This window comes from Choloepus didactylus, chromosome 7 (assembly GCF_015220235.1).
Source record: "Choloepus didactylus isolate mChoDid1 chromosome 7, mChoDid1.pri, whole genome shotgun sequence".
Classification (NCBI taxonomy): domain Eukaryota; kingdom Metazoa; phylum Chordata; class Mammalia; order Pilosa; family Megalonychidae; genus Choloepus; species Choloepus didactylus.
The window spans coordinates 75,589,041-75,612,679 of record NC_051313.1 but is presented as its reverse complement, the minus strand read 5'-3'; the positions used below and the strand labels follow the sequence as shown (position 1 = coordinate 75,612,679).

General features: G+C 36.9%; 1 protein-coding gene and 1 pseudogene across 4 annotated transcripts in view; one reads left to right on the top strand and one right to left on the bottom strand.

Moving 5' to 3' along the window:
* The window catches only part of MEI4 (meiotic double-stranded break formation protein 4), a 613,415-nt gene that overhangs the window by 317,904 nt on the left and 271,872 nt on the right, over positions 1 to 23,639 (top strand). The window lies entirely within an intron of this gene.
* LOC119539604 lies at positions 9,322 to 10,049 on the bottom strand (annotated as a pseudogene).

The window sequence follows — 23,639 nt, the reverse complement described above, 5'->3', positions numbered from 1 at the left end:
CAAATAGTAATCAAAAGAGAGCTGGGATGGCTATATTCGTATCAGAAAATTAGATTTTTAGTCAAAAACTGTTATAAGAGACAAGGATACTAAATATTGATAAAAGGGTCAATTCACAAGAAGATTTAACAATTATAAATGTATATGCACCTAACAGCAGAGTGCCAACATATATGAAGCAAACTCTGATAGGAATGAAGGGAAAAAAAAATAGTGGATAGATCATCTAAAAAGAAGATCAATAAGGAAATGGAGGATTACAAACCAACTAGATACAACCAACATATATAGAACACCCAATAATAACAGAGTGCACATTCTTTTCAAGTGCACACAGATCACTCTCTAGGATAGATCATAAGTTAGGGCACAAGAGGCGTCTCAATAAATTTAAAAATATTGATGTCGTTGAAAGTAATCCCTCTGGCCACAATGGAATGAAGCTTGAGAGAAGGGAAATTGGAACATTTACAAATATGTGGAAGTTAAACAGCATACTCTTAAGTAAGGTTTTAGGAAAAAAAAATTGATTCTAGTCTTGTACAATGGATTGTTTGATAGCTTTTTAATGAAGCTTATACTTCGTAGCCTGGTTTTGATAACAGCAGATGTGAAAAAAAAAAAAGGCTTGAAACTGGAACCCATAAGCCACAAACATATGTAAGGCAGGCTTTGAAAAATATTCTGGGCCGAGTAAGGCCTTGTCACTAGAGATACATTTCAGTCTTTGGGCATCCCCATAGCAGTTTCCTGATTGGGATCTCTTGTTTGATCTGAACAGATGTACATCAGTTAGACGTAAATGTGCTTGGCTCCAACTCAGGCAAAATAATGCTCATATATAGGCAAAGCGTCCATTTGTAGATCTGTTACACAGTGCCTAATAAGATTCCTGTAATTTAGAGTGGAATTGAAAGGTGAAAAAAAAAATGGAAGGTGAAATAAAATTGGAGATTCTTGTGCTTGTCAAGGTGTGATATGGTACATACAATTTAGCAGAATGTTTTTGGGTTGAAGATTACAGGTAACTTTAAAAAAGTGTTCTTTTTCAATAGAATACTGAGGATCTAAAATAGCAAACTAATCAACAAGTACTTAAACATGTGATATTTGCTCTATACTGTGCTTGATTTTCAGGTTGGAAAAGAAGAAAAATTCTACCTGCTGGCCATGAGTAGCTTATGGTCTAGGTAGAGAGGCAAGATCTCCTGAGACAGTCACATGTAAAGATACTACACTTGATGCATATAGCTCTGATTGGGTTATATTTATATATATTTATTTGTTCTTTGATTAATTAATTCATTATTCAACAAAAACTCTATACTTGCTGCCAACCTAGTGGTAAACAAGACAGAAGTAATAAAACTTATATTCCAGTGGAGGAGACAGAAAATAACAAGCAAGCTGATAAGCAAGAAAAATTCTGAGATAATAAAAGCTGTGAAGATTGAGGTGGTGGAGTACTTGGGATAGGGCAGGGCTGCTGATTTAGATTGTCTGGTCAGTGAATCCTCACTGAGAAGGAGGCATTTGAGCTGACTACTGAAAGAACAGGGCTTATCCAAGTGGCCCCAAGATAGGAACTAGCTTGCATGCTAAATGAGCAGAAACAGGTCGTTTTGGCTGTGGAGCAGAATGAGTGGGGGAAGAGGGCATTAGGGGAGGTCACAGAGGGAGGCAGGGAAGCAGATCACCTGGGGCTTGTTCCAGTGGGTGGGACTTTAAGTACAATGGGAAACCTTGATGGTCATGAACCAGGAGTTTTAAACATCTTGCTTTGGCTGCTGTTTGGGACCCAGGTTGTAAGTGGAAGTGTGGAAGCAGGGTTGCTAGGTGAGAAGTTGAAGCTGTGGTTCATAGGAGAAGCAATAAAGATTTAGGAGGTGGGATAGAGATAACTAGAATATATAAAGCACTAGTTTTACAAAATAGAAAATAAGTGGCACAGGAGAGCACTGAAAAGGGAGCAGAACTCTAGCTGAACTTTGAAAGATGAATTAAATGTAAGCCCAGAGAGAGGAAGTAGGATGACATTCTGGGAAACTTGAAGGAAGGTGGAGTAGAGATGGCTCCAGTGGGGGCACATCCCACTTTTCTGTCATCAAAGAATAGCAGAGCAAACATAAATTAATGGAAGATAGTTATTTTCATGTTGGAATTACCTGAGGAGCTCTAAAAAAATACTGATATTTGTATTCAACCCTCAGAGATTGTGATAGACTTTTTGTGGAATGAAGTCTGTTATTGGTGTTTTTAAAAGTGCCTGCAGTCACTGTAAAGTGAGACAAGTTGAGAATCACAGAGGTAAGATCTTGAGGTATAAATTCTTATAACTTGAAGACCTAAAGCCCGGCCAGAGACAGATGCAGCCCACCAAGAGCATGAGTTTGGGAGTAGGGCAAAGCAGTGCTTTTCAGATGTCTTCAATTATGAGAATCTCCTGAAATGTTTTTTGAAAATACAAGTCTCTGGAACCTTTCCTTGGAAACACTGATTACAATACTTATTTTTAGTACTTTTTCCCAAGTGGTTCTTATGATGAGGTAGGTTGGGGAAACATTTCACTGAGTAAAAAGACTTCAGTGTGTTTGATTTTTGATAGAGTGAAGCAGACACGTGGTGGAAATGAATGTCAGCCATTTATTTCTAACCAGAGGAGAATCAGGGCAAAAAATTAGCAAAGGTAACATCCCAATAACATGCCTGTGAGCAGTTGGAACCCTGTGGTAAAGAGTTAAGGTCAAAGTAGTGGCTTCATTGCTTTGATGGGAAACAAGTCAGGCGAATTCTCTTGTAAAGAGGCTTGGTCAAGGAGAGTGTTCTGGCTTGCTAAAGCTGTTGAAATGCAAAATACCAGAAATGGATTGGCTTTTATAAAAGGGGTTTATTAGGTTACAGATTTACAGTTCTAAGGCCATAGAAGTGTCCAAACTAAGGCATCAACAAGAGTATATACCGTCACTGAAGAAATGCTGATGGAATCTGGGGTTCCTCTGTCACATGAGAAGGCTCATGGTGACATCTGTTGGTCCTTCTTTCCCTGGCTCCATTTTCAAAATAGCTTTCTTCAAAATGTCTCTGGGCTTCTGTCTTAGCTTCTCTGGGTCCTTCTGCTCCTTTCTCCAAGGGAGTTTCTTTCTCAGGTCTGGGTCTGTGTCAGCTTTCTTAAGGACTCCAGTGAACTAATTAAGACCCACCTTGAATGGGCAGGGTCTCATCTCCATGGAAACAACCTAATCAGAAGATCCCACCCAACAATAGGTTTGCCCCCACAAGATTGGATTAAAAGAACATAGTCTTTTATGGGGTCCATAACAGATGCAAACCAGCACAGAGAATAATTGGAGATCAGTAGGATCTCAGCAGGAAAAATAACTTGGAGCTAGATTGTGAGAACTATGTGGCTTGGCATTCACAGTATTGGGGCATGGGGTACTGAAAGTGGTGTATTGCTGACTTCAGTAACTGTATTATTTTTACAAATACCTCATGGTGTTCATAGCATCCTCACGTAGATGAATGGAAGTCATGCAGGTGGATTTGTTGATTCACTTGATAGTGGAGTATCTTCATGGCTTTGGTGTTTTTCCATAGGGCTCCGATGTTTGCATCACAGTGTAAATGTGCAGCCTTCCCCAGCTGGATGTTTGTTGTTTGTTAGGAAATGGAGTTAGGACTAGGTGCCCTGGGGTATGCTTTTTACCCATACTGCACATCTTTGCCCCTAAATTACTGAACCCAAAGAGATTGCTTCTCCTCATTAACTTCTGGTTATGCCATTAATAACTCTTTTCTTGCAAAGAAGTTATGTGTTTCAACACCTATTTACTGAATACTGATAGGGTTTAAGAAATGTAGAGAATACAAAGAAAGATAAGGTCTAAGCTTTGCCCATAACAATTATACAATTCATATATCTCTAATTGTACCCAGTGAGACTCTATGGTACAGAGAAAGATACTTGTGTTCAGAGGCAGAGTGATTATTTTGCTTAAGAGAATAGGACTTTTATATAAAGGTCTTTTTGGAGAAAGTTGTAGACCTTGAAAAGTCCTATTCTCTTAAACTATGGTAACGAGTATTTCAGACAAAGAATTGGGGAAACTACATGTGCCGGTTTGTATATATTATGTCCCCCATAAGAAGCCATTATCTTTGATGTAATCTTGTGTGGGCAGACCTATCAGTGTTAATTAGATTGTAATTCTTTGAGTGTTTCCATGGAGATGTACCTCACCCAACTGTGGGTGATGACTCTGATTGGATAATTTCTATGGAGGTGTTGGCCCTCCCATTGGGTGGGTCTGAATTAAATTACTGGCTCACTATATAAGGTCAGACAGAAGGAGTGAGCTTGCTACAGCCAAGAGGGATGCTTTGATGAAAGCACAGGAGCTGCAGATGAGAGACAGTTTGAAAACAGCTGTTGAAGGTGGACTCTTGCTCCAGAGAAGCTGAGAGAGGACAGGTATCCAAAGTTCAACTAACAGTGACATTTTCGAGGAACTGAAGCCTGGAGAGGTATGTCCTGGGAGAAAGCCACTTTGAACCCAGAACTTTGGAGCAGACACCAGCCAGTGCCTTCCCAGCTAACAGAGGTTTTCTGGACACCATTGGCCATCCTCCAGTGAAGGTACCCAATTGCTGATGTGTTACCATGGTCACTTTATGGCCTTAAGACTGTAACTGTATAACCAAATAAACCCCCTTTTATGAAAGCCAATCCATTCCTGGTGTTTTGCATTCTGGCAGCTTTAGCAAACCAGAACACTACAGATACAGGAATCTACTGGAAAATAGTCTAATTTGACTGTAGCATACAGAGCATGAATAGTTCTATTTGAAAAATAAGATGAAAAAATATATTGGAGCCTATTATGAGAAATAGTGAATGATAGTTATTAGAAAACATGCTTTATTTTGTAGGCAGTGAGGGGCTTTTGGAGACTTTCCAGCAGGAGAATAGAAGGGAAACTAAAATTTTTGGTCATATGCTGTGCATGTGCCAGGTGGTGATCTGAGGGGTTAAGTTATTTAGGTAGAGTAATTGGACAGCAGTGTTTAGAATTGTTTCTTACGTGGAATTACTTTGGAGTATAAAAAATGGTGATATATATTTTCTAAAGATTCTTATTTATTTAGTAAATATTATTTGAGCTCCTACTCTCATGTTTCTCATGAGTTCACATTCTTGTGGGCAAAGACAGAATAAACCAGCAGGAAATAATGCGGCACTGAGAAGTGATATTTAGAGAATTAAAACTGAGTAATGTGACAGAGACTGATCTGGTGGTTTCTTTAGATGGGATGACAAGGGGAGGCCTCCTTGAAGAAGTGACATTTTAGCAGACACTTGCATGAAAATTGAGGTTGGAAGTGGGGAGAGCATTCCTGGCAGAGGGAACATTTAATTCAAAGGCCCTAAAATAGGAACAAACGTTGTAATTCCAAGGAACCGAAGGGTAAGGCAGGATCAATATTATTTGTTAATGAAATGTATATGAGGGTCAAAGGAGAAGTCAAAGTGAAATCTTAGGTTTAAAATGTTGGAGTCTGGAAGGTGGTAGCACCATTATCAGAAAATTGTATAAATGAAGGTGGCAATTTTTTTTGGTCATACAGGATTTGAGGTGGTGAAGTAGTCATGTTGAGATACCAGTAAGCAAAGATTTACGTAGGGTCTTGAGAATGGGAGAGGGATCAGGATTGTAAATACCGATTTGAGAGTCATGTATCTGCCTAAAGGGTTTCTGTGATACTGTAGGGAAGGTGAGGACATCCATGAAGTTGGAGTGGGGAAGAATGCAAACACACAACATTGTGGAACGTGTACACTGAGAGTAAGAGGGTGACGTGGGAGAGAGGGACGGGGATAACTAGGAAAAGGCCAGAGTTTGAGCACCTGAGGGCAGGAGGAATTTAAATATGAGCTTGTCATTACTACCAAATAGTCCAGAACAAGCACACCCACAAATACTGTTTTGTTTTGTGTACCATCATGCAGTGAAGACAATTCAGTTAAGACAACATTCTATTAGCTTATAATATTCATGCATTTCATACTGCTGTCTCTTTTGGTGTATACAGGAATTGTGATGTAGGCTGCTGGAGTGAAATTACAGGCAGTTTCAGCCTTTTCTTTGTCAGCATTTCTCAAATGTGCTTTGCAATTTGTTAAAATATATCCTCCTAGTGGCAGAAGTTAATAGTTGCTTTAAGTGAAACTGTAATTATCAGAAGATTTAATTGTGAAGTATAAACAGCATTCGCTGTTTGACCACCAGGTGGCATAAAGATTACTTTTAAATTGTTTAATGTATTAGTACCTGTGAGTGATTATTAATGCCAAAGAACCATAATTGGTAGTGACAAATTATATATACTTGTGGCAATTCAGTACATTTGAAGAGATGTTATTTGATTTCAACTTTTTAAAAAGTGTACGCTTTCAACAAGTATTTGGAGCACCAGCTGTGTAGCAGGGCAGACATCAGGCACCAGAAAAACCCAGATAAGTAAACTGTCTGCCTTCAAGAATCTTTCCTTTCCAATAGAGACTAACTGGGAGGTTCAGCACGGGCTGATGACTGCAGTAATAGAAGTATGTTTCAGGTATGTTTTAGATTGGCTGAGAGGGGACGTGATCTCCTTTGCCCTGGGGAGGGCAGGGAATGTTTTACTAAGAATTTTTAAATTTTATTTTATTTTCATTCTAGATGTTACTATTAGTTTTTATTTATCTTGTAAAACCTAATACTTGTGGATATGTAGATAAATAATTACTACACTGTTTAAAACTACATCATATATTTGAGAACAAAATTAACGTGTATGAGAAAAAGGGAATTACAGATCAAGTACTGGCACCTTTCAAGAATCATGTTATACAATTTATTACTACCTATTTATAAGAATTTTGGCAATAAGATTCCATGAATATATAAACAAACAACTTTATATTAACTATGGCCATTTTAAGCACTTGACCCAAAGGCATGAATTCCTGTATTAAGGTGTATTAGTTTAATATTTTTTCTTTGCCTATACAGACTCTTGCTTCCCTTATACCAAAAGTTATTAACTTGGTTAATGCACTGGAGTCCAGTGCAGTCCAAATAAATTTCATTCAAGAGTAAAGGCATGGGCAATCAGCATCAAAATAATTTCACATTTATATATAACCAAGATTTTAGAAAGCTTTAAAAATTACATTAAAAATTCTGGAAGAAAACACATCTTGGATTCTATTTGCATGTAAATTCCATGAAAAGGAGAGAATTTTTGTTCTCTGCTCTACCCTTAGTGCCTAGAAAAATGCCTGGCACATAGTAGGCACTCATAGCTGTGAATAATGACACAAAAGATGTGTAACATCTTTAGTACTTAAAAAGGGAAAATAATCTTCAAGTCACAATATGCAGAGGACAAAAAGTAAGTTGTTAAATATTTTTATTGTACAAGCAGAGTCAATAGAGGTTGACACTGCAAATGTTATCTAGAATATTTCTCATGGTTCTGGAGTTTGCTAGGCTCCTATGTATCAGCAAGTCTTCATTTGCGCGTCTCAGGTTTCATGGTCCTTTTCAGATACATTAATGGATTATATGTATATATTCCTTAGAAACAAAAGTCCATCTGAAATATTCAAATCACAAAAACACAATTAAAAACAATCCCTGATGTGCCTTTCTTGCACATTCCCTACAGGAAGTTCTGTATATCTCAAATGCTTTCAACATTTAACAGTAAAATTGATGCCTTAATCAAACAGTAAGGTACAAAAGAATCACTCCTCCATCACAAGTTATTAAGTCAAACTTCTCATGAAATTTGCAATATATCCAGAATTAGAGATTTTTAAAAAATAATTTAGAATATAAAACAAACTTTGGATTGTTGATTTTTTATGTTTGAAAGACTGTAGTTATTTGTGGCATACAAATGGAGAGTGTAGTGCACAATGGATCAAGTTTTATATGATAAATATACTTTCAGCCTAATGGTTGTTTCAAAAGCAAACAGTGAAAACTTACCACTTTTCAAAAGCAATCTAAACTAACTCAAGATTCACAATTTAGAAATACCAATTGCTACTCTATTTCCATAGATTACAAAAAGATTTCAGAAACAGATTAAACATAAATTGTTTTACAAAAATAGAAATATTGTTTGGGACTTTACAAAGCTTTATGAAATATAACACTATATTTGTAAATTCAGGATAGTTTCATATTGAAATAGACAATACTTTCACAGATATGAAGTCTCTCAGAACTTAAGGATGTGAAGACATTTTCTGCCTTTACCATTCTTACACATTATTTCTTCCAAATCTTTAGGCCTAAGTATATCCTGTGTTCTATCATGGGATTTTTTTTTAAGAGATTGTTTATTGTCATGGATTTTACAAGAAGAGTTTTCATTTTAGAAATAATGTTAAAGCTGATGAAATTATATCTAAAAATGTATTAATAAAATTAGAAACTAATGCAATGATGTTTCACAATTATTTGATAAATTTCAAACCAAATTCCCAAGAATGGCAACCTATTAGTAACCTAAGTATATATATATATGTGTGTGTGTGTATATATATTTGACAATTATAATTTGGTACCTGTAAAATGTAAAAAAATGTGAACTCAACTATTTTATGGAAATATTTATTCATATAGAATGAAGATATCTCTAAAATTAGTTTTTATAGCTGTCAGATCAGAAGTATTTCTTAATTACACCCATTTATAAACAATCATTTTATCACTACAAAAAGCACCAGCATATTTTTTAAACAAACCAAAAAGTGAAAAGGTAGGAGCTTATTTCATGTAACAGTGCTGTTACTGTAAGGCACTATTTGGTATATGACTAAGCCAACCAAAGTATTTCCAAATCATGTATTTTTTATTACTGGTGTCTTAACCATTAGATTAGGATGGTTAGGAAAAAAGCTAATATTATTAACTAACCACATTATACTCTCTTTTTCACCATTCTTTGCTTTTAGTTTTTCCATATAGCAGAAACAAGAATAATGTAGTACATGATCTGTCAAATAAAGATAAACCTCTTATCCCAAGCTTCCAAGAAAATAATCTAGAAATAAACAAGAATAAGAAACCAAAAATTTACCTGATAATATTTGCAGTAGTCTATTCCTATAGAAGAGTGGGGACAGGAGGAGGTGGGAAGAGCTATTTTCTATAGAATATATTGAGGCACATATGTTAAAAATTTCTTAGGCAAATTCACGCCTAGAACACAATTGAGAGAGAGCACAGAACTTTACATTTCCTCCAAAGCAAATTTCTGAGCTATTTAAAAAATGTGTCCTAAGTCACTGCTGTCATCATCATCGTCAGATGCATCATTAATGGAAACTTCAGTCATCTGTTAGGCTGGCATGCAGCCAGGTTCCCAGTAGAAAACTGGTCATGGCAGAAGTCGCAGATCCACACAGGACTGGCTGGGAAGAAGAAATCTCTTTTTAGAGCAGGACCCACGGACGACAAAACCACATTTGTGGCAATGGTGATCGACAATTAACAGGTATAAATACTGCTTTCTGACAATGCATACATACATGCAGTTGCTTCAGAGTTAGGAACCCAGACAGCATCGTGTTCATTACTGAGTGTCTTCACACTTTCAGAGAGTAAATCAGTAGCACATTTATGTGATTCATCCATTTTGATTTCTCAGTGGCAATGGCAGCATAAACTGCAAATGATTTAGTTGGTGTCTTGATAAGCCCTGCATTTCTTAAGTTGTCCTCTTCATTTATAGAATCAATAGTGACATTTTCCAGGGGAATAATATGTTTATTATATTTTTTCTTCTGGATGATGATATTGCCATATACAAGAATATCATTAAATAAGAAAAATTACCTTGCTTTGGGCTTTTGTTCTGCACAATTTAGTCAGTATTCCTCCAATAAGAACCCGTCCAGATAAAGTTAAGGATTGACTGGCTGCTCCAAAACAGTTTTCCACTATACTTATATGTCTTGTATTTTCTTCATTGTGTGCCAAGAGATCCACCATCATTTGCTAATAGCTGGGTCTGATGTCGGAGGTCACGGCAGCAAGGGTACGACTCTGCCCGCTCTCCTGCCCTGGCCTTCCTTGCAGGTGATGCCCCCGCCCATCTAGTCAGACCCTCGCTAAGGATTTGAAGCAGGGTTTGAAACATCATTAGATTCTGGGTTATTAGTGTAAGTAAGAGTGCACCAGATAGTGGGCACATAGCTTGTTTTAGTGAAATGTAAATAGTTTAATCTTGAACGCGTGTAAACAGGGTGGAGGATGGGTAAGGATGGGTAAGTAGGAGGGGGCAGACAGTGAAAGGCTTTGTGGGCCAGGTTGAGAAACTTGGTCTCTAGCCTGTAGGCTAATGGAAGCCTTTGGAAGGTTTTAAAGATGGCAGTCCTGTGATCAGACTAGTATTTTAGCAGCATGACTCTCATTTCTGTCTAGAATGTGGCCTAGAGGTCAGAACTAGAGGCAGGTAGATCAATTAGAAGTTGTTGCATTACCCAGTGCAAGAGATGATGGTGGTATGAACTAAAGCGGTGGATGGGGTTAGGGAAGGACAGGTTCAGGCACATGTGTAGAAGTTAGAATCAACATAACTTGGTGTTTCATTGTGTGTGGAAGGAGAGAAAAGAGCCAAGGATGATCCCTCACCCCTGGCCTAGTTGTCTGGAGGAATGGTAGTGCCATCAGCTGAGACAGGCAACATGAAGGACAAACATGTTTCTGTGTATAGTGAATGAGATGATTTGTTTAGTTTTATAAACTTAAAGGTCATGGGTTTTGCAGGGTTTCCAGGAAAAAAATATCTTTTAGACAGTTGGTTCTCTAGGTTTAGATTTGATGGGTGAGGTAGGGGCTATAGAAGTAGACAAAGAAAGGAGTCAAGAATTGATGGAGAAGCAAATGGTTTTTTTTTGGTAGCAGAAAACACATGTATTATTGATCCAGGGATGGGCATTTGTAGGGCAGGATCTGGTCTACAGAGTTGAGGATACTTGAGATACTGTCTGAAATGTAAGTTAGATTAAGATAGAACTTAAAAACTGAAAGAAAATGGAAGGGTTAAAGGCTTGGCAAAGTAGAAGAGAAAGTCTGTGGGTTCCAATGAGTGAAATAGAATGTAGGATAATTTAGACAGAATCTAGAATTTTTGTTCATGTTATGATTTTTTATTGATATTTATGTATCCTTTTATGATATTTCATGCTTGAGAATAATTTAGATCACTGATAGCTATAACTTTTATAATTATTTAATGACAAGAGGTGATATTTATTGTGTACTTAATATGTGCCAGACTGTACTTGATTGGTGTTTAGGTGTAGTTTATTGTCTCTTTTAAATCTAATGACAAACATGTTAGGTAGGTCAAATCCAATGACTTTAGGAAATTACAGTTCTCAGCCCCTTCAGCCAAATTAGAAATTGAGGGAAGCCCCATTTGACTTCTGCTTCACTTCAGTCCCTCCTGGAAAAACATGAATTTCAAAGAGTTGCAGTAGCATGGCTTCATTTTCTCTTCTCTCCTTTGTAGACATGCTTATGTTGAGAAAAGTCGTCTAAGCAAATATGTAGCATCTTATTGTAGTTATGGAAGACTCAAAGAGGCAGGGGTATGCTACTATTTCCATACTATATGTTACTGAAACAAGGATGGGTATTTTTTAATCCTGTTTTTATGAATAAATAACTTACTTATGACTATTGTCAGATATTGTAACCAGTTAATACTGTGTATCACTGATAATGTTTAGCTCTAATAAAGCTTCTTTTTAAAAAATTCTCTTTTCCATATGGTGACCTCAACAATAATTATGCTTACCCATTATTTCCTTTATCAGGCAGTGAATGGTTTCCAGTATGGAAATGGTGGTTTCCAAAGGAAATGCTTTTGTAGTCTTGTTTTCCTGTTGAGGACAGATTAGAAAAAAGTGAATTCATTATTGATTATAATGAAAAAGGATATCATTGGCTTTTTGTTGGCTAGTTTTCTGAGACATTTTAAGTGATTATTGCAATAATCATTTTCTTTCTTTCTCTCTTTCTCTCTTTTTCTCTTTCTTTATCTCTTTCTATCTACCTACCTACCTATTTACCTACCTAGCTATCTAATCTCTCTTATCCATCTATGTACTTGTCATAGTTTGGTGTAAGTTGCCAAGGAGTTTGACCCTGGCTTATTATCAATATTAAAGAGTGAGAGAAGGTCTTCCAGAGCCAGCAGCAGGTTGCAACAGTAAGCATTTCTGCTAATAAGTTATCTTCTACAAATGACACTGTGGAGAGTTTAGAGGACCACAGAGACAGGGCCTCTGGCTTTAAGGAGCTCAGAAACAATTAGATAACATAATAGAAATCAAAGAATGCTATCATGGAAGTATATAGAGTTGGTATGGAATCATGCACACATCTTTGCTGTATTTAGAAGCTGATTGGACCTGGAACTGAAGTATTGTTTCTCTTCCTCACCATGTGGCTTTTCTCCAACCTGTCAATCAAGTTGAGCCTGCATTTTCTTATTGGTAAACTGGGAATGATGATAACGTATTTTCCAGGGTTGTTGTGAACATCAATTGAATTATTCTGTGAAACTACATTGTAAAATGAAATATGAATCTAAGATTCTCTTATTCAATTTGATATTTTAAGGATTTTAATACTGTAAGCCAAATTGTGTACAATGTCAGCATGGTCATCTATTGTGAAGTTAATGTATTTCTTCAGCATACAGAGAAGAGATTACTCTGCATGTTTATCCAAATTGGCATCTCCAAATTAATGCCCTCATCAGTCTTTTCTGAGTATACAGCAAAAATCAGCTAGGAAGGCTGGTGGTCAGTTTTGAGTTTTTCTGTCTTCGTAGCCCTCACTTGTGTAGAATACTCCTTTCAAGTTAGTACCTGTCAGTGCATGAAGGAGATGAGGTAGAGTGGCTGTTCTTGTCAAAAGGCACACCAGCGAGGAGTACAAGAAAGCACCTTTTTACTTTCCAATTTATATTTTATGAGTCTTCCCTGAAATCATCACTTGGAAATTCAGCTTACCATGATGGAAAACTGAGTAGATTAATGAAATATTTAGATGTCTTCACTTTCTTAGTGGAGAATTGTTTTGAATTCCATGAAAGAAACATATAATCTACTTGAATAATTATCTCCTTCTTTGTGTGTGAAGTTTGAGATGTATCTCTTTAAAAGAAGTAATTCTAATGTTTATCCTTTCTTATAATAAAAAAAAGTGTCCTATTGGCTTAAAATGAGCAGGCTGTTCATCTGTTTTTATATAGAAGTAGCCACATGCAGTAAAACCCTTGACTGATGTAGCTCATTGTTCTGTATGTCACATTTGTGAACTTTCCATATTATCTCCCTAGCTTGTAGTACAGATACTGTAGTAATAATTAGCAAGCATGTATCTGCACTTTATAACAGTTATAATAGTGATTTGTTAAATAAATGAACTCTAAATCAAGTTTGAGCCTCTGATTCTACCTTCTACTTTCTCATGTCAACTTCTAATTTTGCTGAAGGACAAAAGAGTGACAAATTAGATGTCCAAATGTATGGTAGGGAGGGTAGGAGATATCACTTTCACTACTTTTTCATTCTCTATTCAGCTAGTATCCTGCTGTCTCCACCCTGTCTCCAACATCAAGCAAATATGAACTTGGGAAAGTTTTCTACATCCCTATACATTTTCATCCTCTTTCCTTCAATCTTAGAGGAAAAATTTACTTCATTACTAAGCACGACCCATCCACCTTGGCTCTTTGGTCCTTGGCTCCAAACTGTGGTCCTTGATTCTGGCTCCTTCTACCTTCTTCAGGGTCATGCCCTACCTGTTATCCTATTTTCTCTCATATTTCTAACCTCTACTTCTGCTTCTTCATTGTTTTTTTTTTTTTTTTCCTTCTTAGACTATAATTACTCAATTTTCTCCCAATTTGTCATGTCACCTTTGTCTGAAGTAACTGTCTATTTTATACTCCTTGGATCCAAGTCTTCAGGAAAGTTGGCTATTCTTCACTTTCTATCCATTCACTCTTAAGTCCATTGCACTCTGGACTCTGTCTACCTTCCTAACTGACCAAAACTAATATGGATATGATCATTAGAGCTTTTCTAACTGGCAGTTCCAACAGATATATTTTTTAACATTTTTTGTTGGGAAATATAACATATATACGGAAAAGTGATAATTCTCAAAGTTTGATTTAAGTAGTAGTTATACAACAAATTTCAAAGAATGTTATGGGTTACAATTCCACCATTTTAGTTATTTCCTTCTAGCTGTTCTAATACCCTAGAGAATATCTGTCTGTCTGTCTATCTATCTATCTATCTATCTATCTATCTATCTACACACACACACACACGTACACACACACACATTTATATAAAGATTCAGTATTTTTAATCCTTTGTTAAATCCTATCTTGTCTGTTGTCACTCCTCCTCATTTGATCACTGTCTCAGTCTTCAGGGGTATCTGGGCAGGGACTACCTTTTCATATTGAAAAAGGGTGTCAACATTATGGTGAAGGGGGATGCATCTGGTTGATATTCTTGAAGAGGCTGTTGCTTCTGGGTTTTGGGACTTATCTGGCATAGGAACACTCTGGAGAATTTAAGTTTCTGAGAAATATACTTAGTGAATGAAACTTTATAATTATAGAGTCTCAGATAGAAACCTGGGTGGTATTTAGGATTTTTAGGACAACTGTTGATATGGGTTTGGCATGCTGTGGCCATTTGGAATATCTAGCTGAAGCTTGCATAAGAGTAGCCTCCAGGATAGCCTCTCGACTCTATTTGAAATCTCTTAGCCGCTGAAACCTTGTTTTGTTACTTTTCTTTCCCTCTTTTGGTCAAGAAGTCACTCTCAATCCCTTGATTCCCAGGCCAGGTTCATTCCTGGGAGTCCTGTCCTATGTTGCCAGGGAGGCTTACTCCCATGAGATTCATGTCTCACATAGGAAGGAGGGTAATGAATTTATTTGCAGAGTTGGTCTTAGAGAGAGAGAGGCCACATCTGAGCAACAAAAGAAGTTCTCTGGAAATGACTCTTAGGCATAATTATAGGTAGGCTTGGCCTCCCCCTTTATAACCATAAGTTTCACAAGAGCAAGCCTGAAGATTGAGGGCCTGACTTATTAAATAGGGGGTTCCTAATTTCACATAGCATATATTTTGTCCAAGATAAACAATCAATGTCTCATACCATCTTCACTTAGTGTACAATCATCCTTACTCTCAATTTTAAACAATTATCATAACCCAAAATACCCCAAAGTTCTTATTGTCCCCCAATTGTTTATCCCTAGTATTAGTGGGGTACTAGTAAGGTATTCCTGTTGAATGTAGTCCATAGTATGCAATAGGTAGTTTTTCCCATATCACTCTGTTGCTAACTTTTTGTGCCAGTGTCATACCTTAGAAGTAGATCTTGCAAGCACTTATTTATATTTGTAGTGCTAACCTGTGAGTTACATGCCTTTAAACAACCCCTTTCAATCATGTTTGCCTTTAATACAGCACTGATACTTATAATCCCATTAATGAACTGTGCTGATTTGAATGTATTATGTCCCCCAGAAAAAGCCATATTCTTTGATGCAATCTTGTGGGGCAGACATATTAGTGGGGATTAAGTTGCAATGTTTGGATTAGGTTGTTTGCATGGAAATGTGCCCCACCCAACTGTAGGTGATAACTGATGAGACATTCCCATGGAGGCATGGCCCCACCCATTCAGGGTGGGCCTTAATCACTGGAGCCATATAAATGAGCTGACAAACAGAAGGAACTCAGTGCAGCTGTGAGTGACATTTTGAAGAGGAGCTACAGCCAAGAGGGACACTTTGAAGAAAGCACAGGAGCTGCAGATGAGAGACAGTTTGAAGACAGCTGTTGAAAGCAGACTCTTGCTCTGGAGAAGCTGAGAGAGGACAAATATCCTAAGTGCAACTAAGAGTGACATTTTTGAGGAACTGCAGCCTAGAGAGGAACGTCCTGGGAGAAAGCCATTTTGAAACCAGAACTTTGGAGCAGACTCCAGCCACGTGCCTTCCCAGCTAACAGAGGTTTTCTGGACACCATTGGCCATCCTCCAGTGAAGGTACCCGATGGCTGATGTGTTACATTCGATACTTTATGACCTTAAGACTGTAACTGTGTAACCAAATAAACCCCCTTTGTAAAAGCCGATCCATTTCTGGTGTTTTGCATTCCAGCGGCATTAGCAAACTAGAACATGAACCATCATCGTCCCTGTCCATCCCCATACCCTTAAGTTCAACCTCATTAACAGGTCTGTACATATGAGGTAATCATTCCCCCTTCTCTAACTTCTGTCTGTGTCTAAGTCCCCTGTATTCTACATTTTAAGACACTGATTTTCAACAGATATTTTTTCAATTTTTTATTTTATTGGACTTCTGCATGTAGTTCTTCTTGAAACTCTTTCCTTGACTTGCATGACAGCATCCTATTTTGATTCTTGTTGTACCTTTTTAATTGTTCCTTCTTTGTGTCCTTAATGACTGTTCTTTCTCTACTCAGCCCTCAAATATTGATGTCTGAGTGTCTCTCTTTGATTTTTTTTTCTGCTCACTGCCCATTATCTCCCCAAGTGATCATAAGCATTTTCATCATTTCAAATACAACTTACATACTTATGAGCCCTAAAATGTATTTGCAGTCTAGGTCTTTTCCCGAACCTTGGGCTTATGTGAACAATTTCCAGGGAAACCTCTCTGTCTAGATTTCTTCTGGTTGTTTCAAAGCTTACATGATCAAAACTGAACTCCTTGTCTCCCCTAACCAGTTCTTCTCTATTTACTTTTGCTTTTTCTGTTGGTGGCACCATCATCTACCCCAGCATCTGAGTTAGAGACTTGAGATGCTTTTATTCCTACTTCTTTAATGCCTCCGTCCAGTCAGTAACCTCGGTTCCGATTTTATTTTGTATTTCCAGGGTCATTTCTTTTCTTTCCCTTCCATTGCAGCTTCTTGGTTCACTTCTCTTATGACTTGATATTAGGACTAATAGGGGGACTTCTTAATTGATTTCCCAATGTCTCATCATGCTCCCTTCAAATCTGCCTGTCTTGCAGCCAACAGAGTGATCTATAAAATGAAAATAAGACCATGTCATTTTCCTGCATTATACTTTTTAGTTCCTCGCCCCTTCCCGTGTTGCTCACACCAGTATCTTCCAAACCTGGATCCATGGATGTATACATGTTCTTCAGAAAGCTCAATGAGAATTTTTTAATTTTATATATTCATCTTACTGATATTCATTTAAAAAACAACAAAGTTTCTGTATTTGTGATGGCATCTGTGTGAAAGAAGGACCTAAAGTTACCAGATTTAATTTTTAATGCAGTATTTCTTAGCCAAAGTCAGAAGAGTCTAAGGGTTATACACATAGTATATATGTATACACATAGTATGGAATGCTCTCAGCCTTTCTTAATCCCCCTAACTTCTGACTTTGTACTCCTTATGTTTAAAAGGTATTTCCAGTGTTACCTCTTCTAGGCTGCATCGATCTAACCATGCAGGGGTGTTCACTGGTCCTTCTATTTTCACATGCTGTATACGGATTTCTGTCTCTGTATATACCTTATTGCATTGTAATTATGTGTTGGAATCTGTACCAGATTGTGATCTCCTTCAGGTATGGTCTTGCAGCTTTCTCCTCTGTAGTCTTCAAACTTGGCACATAGTTGGCCATCAATTTTGTGGAGAAGAGACTAGATGTACAAATGGATGACTAACAGATAGTGACCTGAAAACACATAGGTGAATGATCATTGCTTTTTACCAGTGAAAATAAAGATGTTTTCCACATTCAGCCTAAGTGATTTCTTGCACAGTTATTGCTCCATTCAGTTTTTACACTACAGCTTTTAAAACATTTAGTATGTGCATTTCCAGGCTTCATTTAGTGTTTTAAATTTAAAAGAGATCAATGACAAGTTTTTTTTTTTTTCGTTTTTTTAATTAACTTCTTTTAAATCAACTATATCAAAAAAAATTAAAAAAAATGCAATAAAAAACATTTCAAACAAACCATAACAAAGGAGTAAGAAAAAGACAACTAACCTAAGATAACTACTTTACTTCCAACATGTTCCTACTCTACCCCAAGAAAATAACCTAATATAGAAACATTTCTGTGAACTTGTTCCTACTATACACAACAGACATTAACAGATGATAGGCATTCCTGGGCGTTCCCAGAACATTAAATATACCCTCGATAGCTTATCTGTTCTTATTGGGTTATCATTCCCCCTTCCTTAATTGCTCTATATCACTAGTTCCCCTACATTCTACATTATAAACCATTTGTTTTACATTTTTCAATGTTCACATTAGTGGTAGCATATAATGTTTCTCTTTTTGTGCCTCGCTTATTTCACTCAGCACTATGTCTTCAGGGTTCATCCATGTTGTCATATGTTTCATGACATTGTTCCTTCTTACAGTCGTGTAGTATTCCATTGTGTGTATATACCACATTTTATTTATCCACTCATCTGTTGAAGAACATTTGGGTTGTTTCCATCTCTTGGAAATTTTCAATAATGCTGCTTTGAACATTGGGGTGCAGATATCTGTTCGTGTCACTGCTTTCTGATCTTCCGAGTATATACCGAGAAGTGCAATCAGTGAATTGAAGGGTAACTCTGTATCTAGTTTTCTAAGGAACTGCTAGACTGACTTCCAGAGTGGCTGAACCATTATACAGTCCCACCAACAATGAATAAGAATTCCAATTTATCCACATCCTCTCCAGCATTTGTAGTTTCCTGTTTGTTTAATGGCAGCCATTCTAATTGGGGTGTGATGGTATCTCATTGTGGTCTTAATTTGCATCTCTCTCATAGCTAGTGAAGCTGAACATTTTTTCATGTGTTTCTTGGCCATTTGTATTTCCTCTTCAGAGAACTGTCTTTTCATATATTTTGCCCGTTTTATAATTGGGCTGTCTGTACTATCATCATTGAGTTGTAGTATTTCTTTATATATGCAAGATATCAGTCTTTTGCCAGATACGTGGTTTCCAAAATATTTTTCCCATTGAGTTGGCTGCCTCTTCACCTTTTTGACAAATTTCTTTGAGGTATAGAAACTTCTAAGCTTGAGGACTTCTCATTTATTTATTTTATCTTTTGTTGCTTGTGCTATGGGTGTAAAGTCCAGGAAGTGTCCGCCTAATACAAGGTCTTGAAGATGTTTCCCTACATTATCTTCTAGAAGTTTTATGGTACTGTCTTTTATATTGAGATCTTTGATCCACTTTGTGTTAATTTTTGTGTAGGGTGTGAGGTAGGGGTCCTCTTTCATTCTTTTGGATATGGATATCCAATTCTCCCAGCCCCATTTGCTGAAGACTGTTATGTCCCAGTTCAGTGGCTTTGGGAGTCTTACCAAAGATCAATTGGCCATAGATCTGGGGGTCTGTCTCTGAATTCTCAATTCAATTCCATTGATCAATATATCTATCTTTGTGCCAATACCATGCTGTTTTGACAACTATGGCTTTATAATAAGCTTCAAAGTTGGGACGTGTAAGTCCTCCCACTTTGTTTTTCTTTTTTAGAGTGTCTTTAGGAATTTGAGGCATCTTCCCTTTCCAAATAAATTTGATAACTAGCTTTTCCAAGTCTGCAAAGTAGGTTGTTGGAATTTTGATTGGGATTGCATTGAATCTGTAGATGAGTTTGGGTAGAACTGACATCTTAATGACATTTAGCCTTCCTATCCATGAACATGGAATATTTTTCCATCTTTTAAGGTCCCCTTCTATTTCTTTTAGTAGAGTTATGTGGTTTTCTTTGTATAGGTCTTTTATATCTTTGGTTAAGTTTATTCCTAGGTACTTGATTTTTTTAGTTGCTATTGAAAATGGTGTCTTTTTCTTGAGTGTCTCTTCAATTTGTTCATTTCTAGCATATAGAAACATTACTGACTTACATGCATTAATCTTTTATCCCGCTACTTTGCTAAATTTGTTTATCATCTCTAGTAGCTGTATCATTGATTTCTCAGAGTTTTCCAGATATAAGATCATATCATCTGCAAACAATGACAGTTTTACTTCTTCCTTTCTAGTTTGGATGCCTTTTATTTCTTTCTCTTGCCAGATTGCCCTGGCTAGCACTTCTAGCACAATGTTGAATAACAGTGGTGACAGCGGGCATCCTTGTCTTGTTCCTGATCTTAGAGGGAAGGCTTTCATTCTCTCACTATTGAGTACTATGCTGGCTGTGGGTTTTTCATATATAGTCTTTATCATATTGAGGAAGTTTCCTTCAATTCCTAACTTTTGAAGTGTTTTTATCAAAAGGGATGTTGGATTTTGTTAAATGCTTTTTCAGCATCTATTGAGATGATCATTTGATTATTCTCTTTTGATTTGTTAATGTGTTGTAATCCATTGATTGATTTTCTTATGTTGAACCATGCTTGCATGCCTGGAATGAACCCCACTTGATCATGGTGTATGCTTTTTTTTAATGTGTCTTTGGATTCAATTTGCAAGTATTTTGTTGAGAATTTTTGTGTCTGTATTCATCAGAGATAGGCCTATAGTTTTCTTTTTGTAGCATCTTTGCCTGCTTTTGGTATTAGATTGCTGTTAGCTCCATAAAACTAGAGTTAGGTAGTGTGCCAGTTTGAATATATTGTGTCCCCCAAAAGCAGTTATCTTTGATGTAATATTTTGTGGGCAGATGTTATCAGTGTTGCTTAGATTGTAATTCTATGAGTGTTTCTTTGGAATGTGCCCCACCCAGCTGTGGGTGATGACTCTGAATGGATAATTTCCATGGAGGTGTTGCTCTGCCCATTCAGGGTGGGTCTAAGTTGAGTCACTAGAGCCATATAAATAAGCTGAGGGACAGAGGGAACTCAGTACAGCTGTGAGTGATGTTTTGAAGAGGAGCTACAGGCAAGAGGGTCACTTTGAAGAAAGCACAGGAGCTGCAGATGAGAGACATTTTGAAGACAGCCATTGAAAGCAGACTCTTGCTCTGGAGAAGCTGAGAGAGGACAAATATCCCAAGTGCAACTAAGAGTGACATTTTTGAGGAACTGCAGCCTAGAGAGGAATGTCCTGGGAGAAAGCCATTTTGGAACCAGAACTCTGGAGCAGACGCCAGCCATGTGCCTTCCCAGCTAACAGAGGTTTTTCAGACACCATTGGCCATCCTCCAGTGAAGGTACCCGATTGCTGATGTGTTACCTTGGACACTTTATGGCTTTAAGACCGTAACTGTGTGACCAAATAACCCCCCTTTTATAAAAGTCAATCCATCTCTGGTGTTTTGCATTCTGGAAGCATTAGCAAACTAGAACAGGTAGTGTTCCATTTTCTTCGATGTTTTGAAAGAGTTGAAGTAAGCTTGGTGTCAGTTCTTTTTGGAAACTTTGGTAGAATTCCCCTGTGGAGCCATCTGGCCCTGTGCATTTATTTGTGGGAAGCTTTTTGATGACTTATTTTATCTCTTTGCTTGTGATTGGTTAGTTGAGGTCTTCTATTTCTTCTCTTTTCAGTCTGGGTTGTTCATATGTTTCCAGGAAATTGTCCATTTCCTCTACATTATCCAGTTTGTTGGCATGCAGTTCTTCATAGTATCGTCTTACAATTTTTTTAATTTCTTCGGGATCCAGAGTAATGTCACCTTTCTCATTCATTATTTTGTTTATGTGGGTCTTCTCTCTTTTTGATTTTGTCAGTCTAGCTAGGGGCTTGTCAATCTTTTTGATCTCAAAGAACCAACTTTTGGTGTTATTTATCCTCTCTATTGTTTTTTTGTTCTCCATGTCATTTATTTCTGCTTTAATCCTTGTTATTTCTTTTCTTCTACTTGGTTTAGGATTGGTTTGCTGTTCATTTTCTAGCTTCTTCAGTTGATCCATTAGTTCTTTGATTTTCGCTCTTCGTTCCTTTTTGATGTATGTGTTTAGTGCTATAAATTTCCCTCTCAGTACTGCTTTTGCTGCATCCCATAGGCTTTGGTATGTTGTGTTTTCATTTTCATTTGTCTTTATATATTTAGCTATTTCTCCTGCTATTTCTTCTTTAACACACTGCTTGTTTAGGAGCATGTTGTTTAACCTCCAGATATTTGTGAATTTTCTAAGTCTCTGATGGTTATTGACTTCTAATTGTTATTCCATTGTGGTAAGAGACTGTGCTTTGAATAATTTTAACTTTTTAAATTTATTGAGGATTGTTTTATGTCCCAGCATGTGATCTATTGTGGAGAAAGTTCTATGAGCACTAGAGAAGAATGTGTATCCTGGTGATTTGGGATGTAATGTTCTATATATGTCTGTTAAATCCAATTCATTTATCAGATTGTTTAGGTTTTCAGTTTCCTTATTGGTCTTCTGTCTGGTTGATCTATCTATAGGAGAGAGTGATGTGTTGAGATCTCCCACAATTATTGTGGAAATATCAGTTGCTTCCTTTAGTTTTGCCAGTGTTTGTCTCATGTATTTTGTGGCACCTTGATTGGGTGCATAAACATTTATGATTGTTATTTCTTCTTGTTGAATTGCCCCTTTTATTAGTATGTAGTGGCCTTTTTTGTCTCTCCTAACACCCTTGCATTTAAAATCTATTTAATCTGAGATTAATATTGCTACTCCTGCTTTCTTTTGGCTGTAACTTGCATGAAATATTTTTTCCATTCTTTCACTTTCAATTTCTTTGTGTTCCTGTGTCTAAGATGAGTCTCTTGTATGCAACATATTGATGGTTCATTTTTTTTGATCCATTTTTCGAATCTATATCTTTTAATTGGGGAGTTTAATCCATTTATGTAAATTCAATGTTATTCCTGTGAAGGCATTTCTTGAATCAGCCAGCTTATCCTTTGGTTTATATTTGTCAGATATATTTTTCTCGTCTTTCTCTTAATGTCCTTTAACATACCCATACTGAATCTCTTTAGTACTGAACCTTTCTCCATATCTCTCTCTCCCTTCTTTGTTTCTTTGTTGGTAGGGCTCCCTTTAGTATCTCAGGTAGGGCAGGTCTCTTGTTAGTAAATTCTCTCTGCATTTGTTTGTGAAAAATTTAAGCTCTCCTTCAAATTTGAAGGAGAGCTTTGCAGGATAAAGAATTGTTGGTTGGCAAGTTTTCTCTCTCAGAATTTTAAATATGTCATGCCACTGCCATCTCTCCTCCATGGTGGCTGCTGAGTAGTCACTGCTTAGTCTTATGCTGTTACCTTTGTATGTGGTGAATTGCTTTTCTCTTGCTGCTTTAAGAACTTGCTTCTTCTTTTCCGTATTTGACAGTATGATCAGAATATGTCTCAGAGTTGGTTTATTTGGATTTATTCTATTTGGAGTTCGCTGGGCATGTATAATCTGTGTATTTATGGTGTTTAGAAGATTTGGGAAGTTTTCCCCAACAATTTCTTTGAATACTCTTCCTAGACCTTTACCATTCTCTTCCCCAACTGGAATATCAAAGAATCTCATATTTGGATGTTTTATATCATCTGTCATATCCCTGAGGTCCGTTACAATTTTTTTTATTTTTTTTCCGCATTCTTTCTTTTGTTCTTTC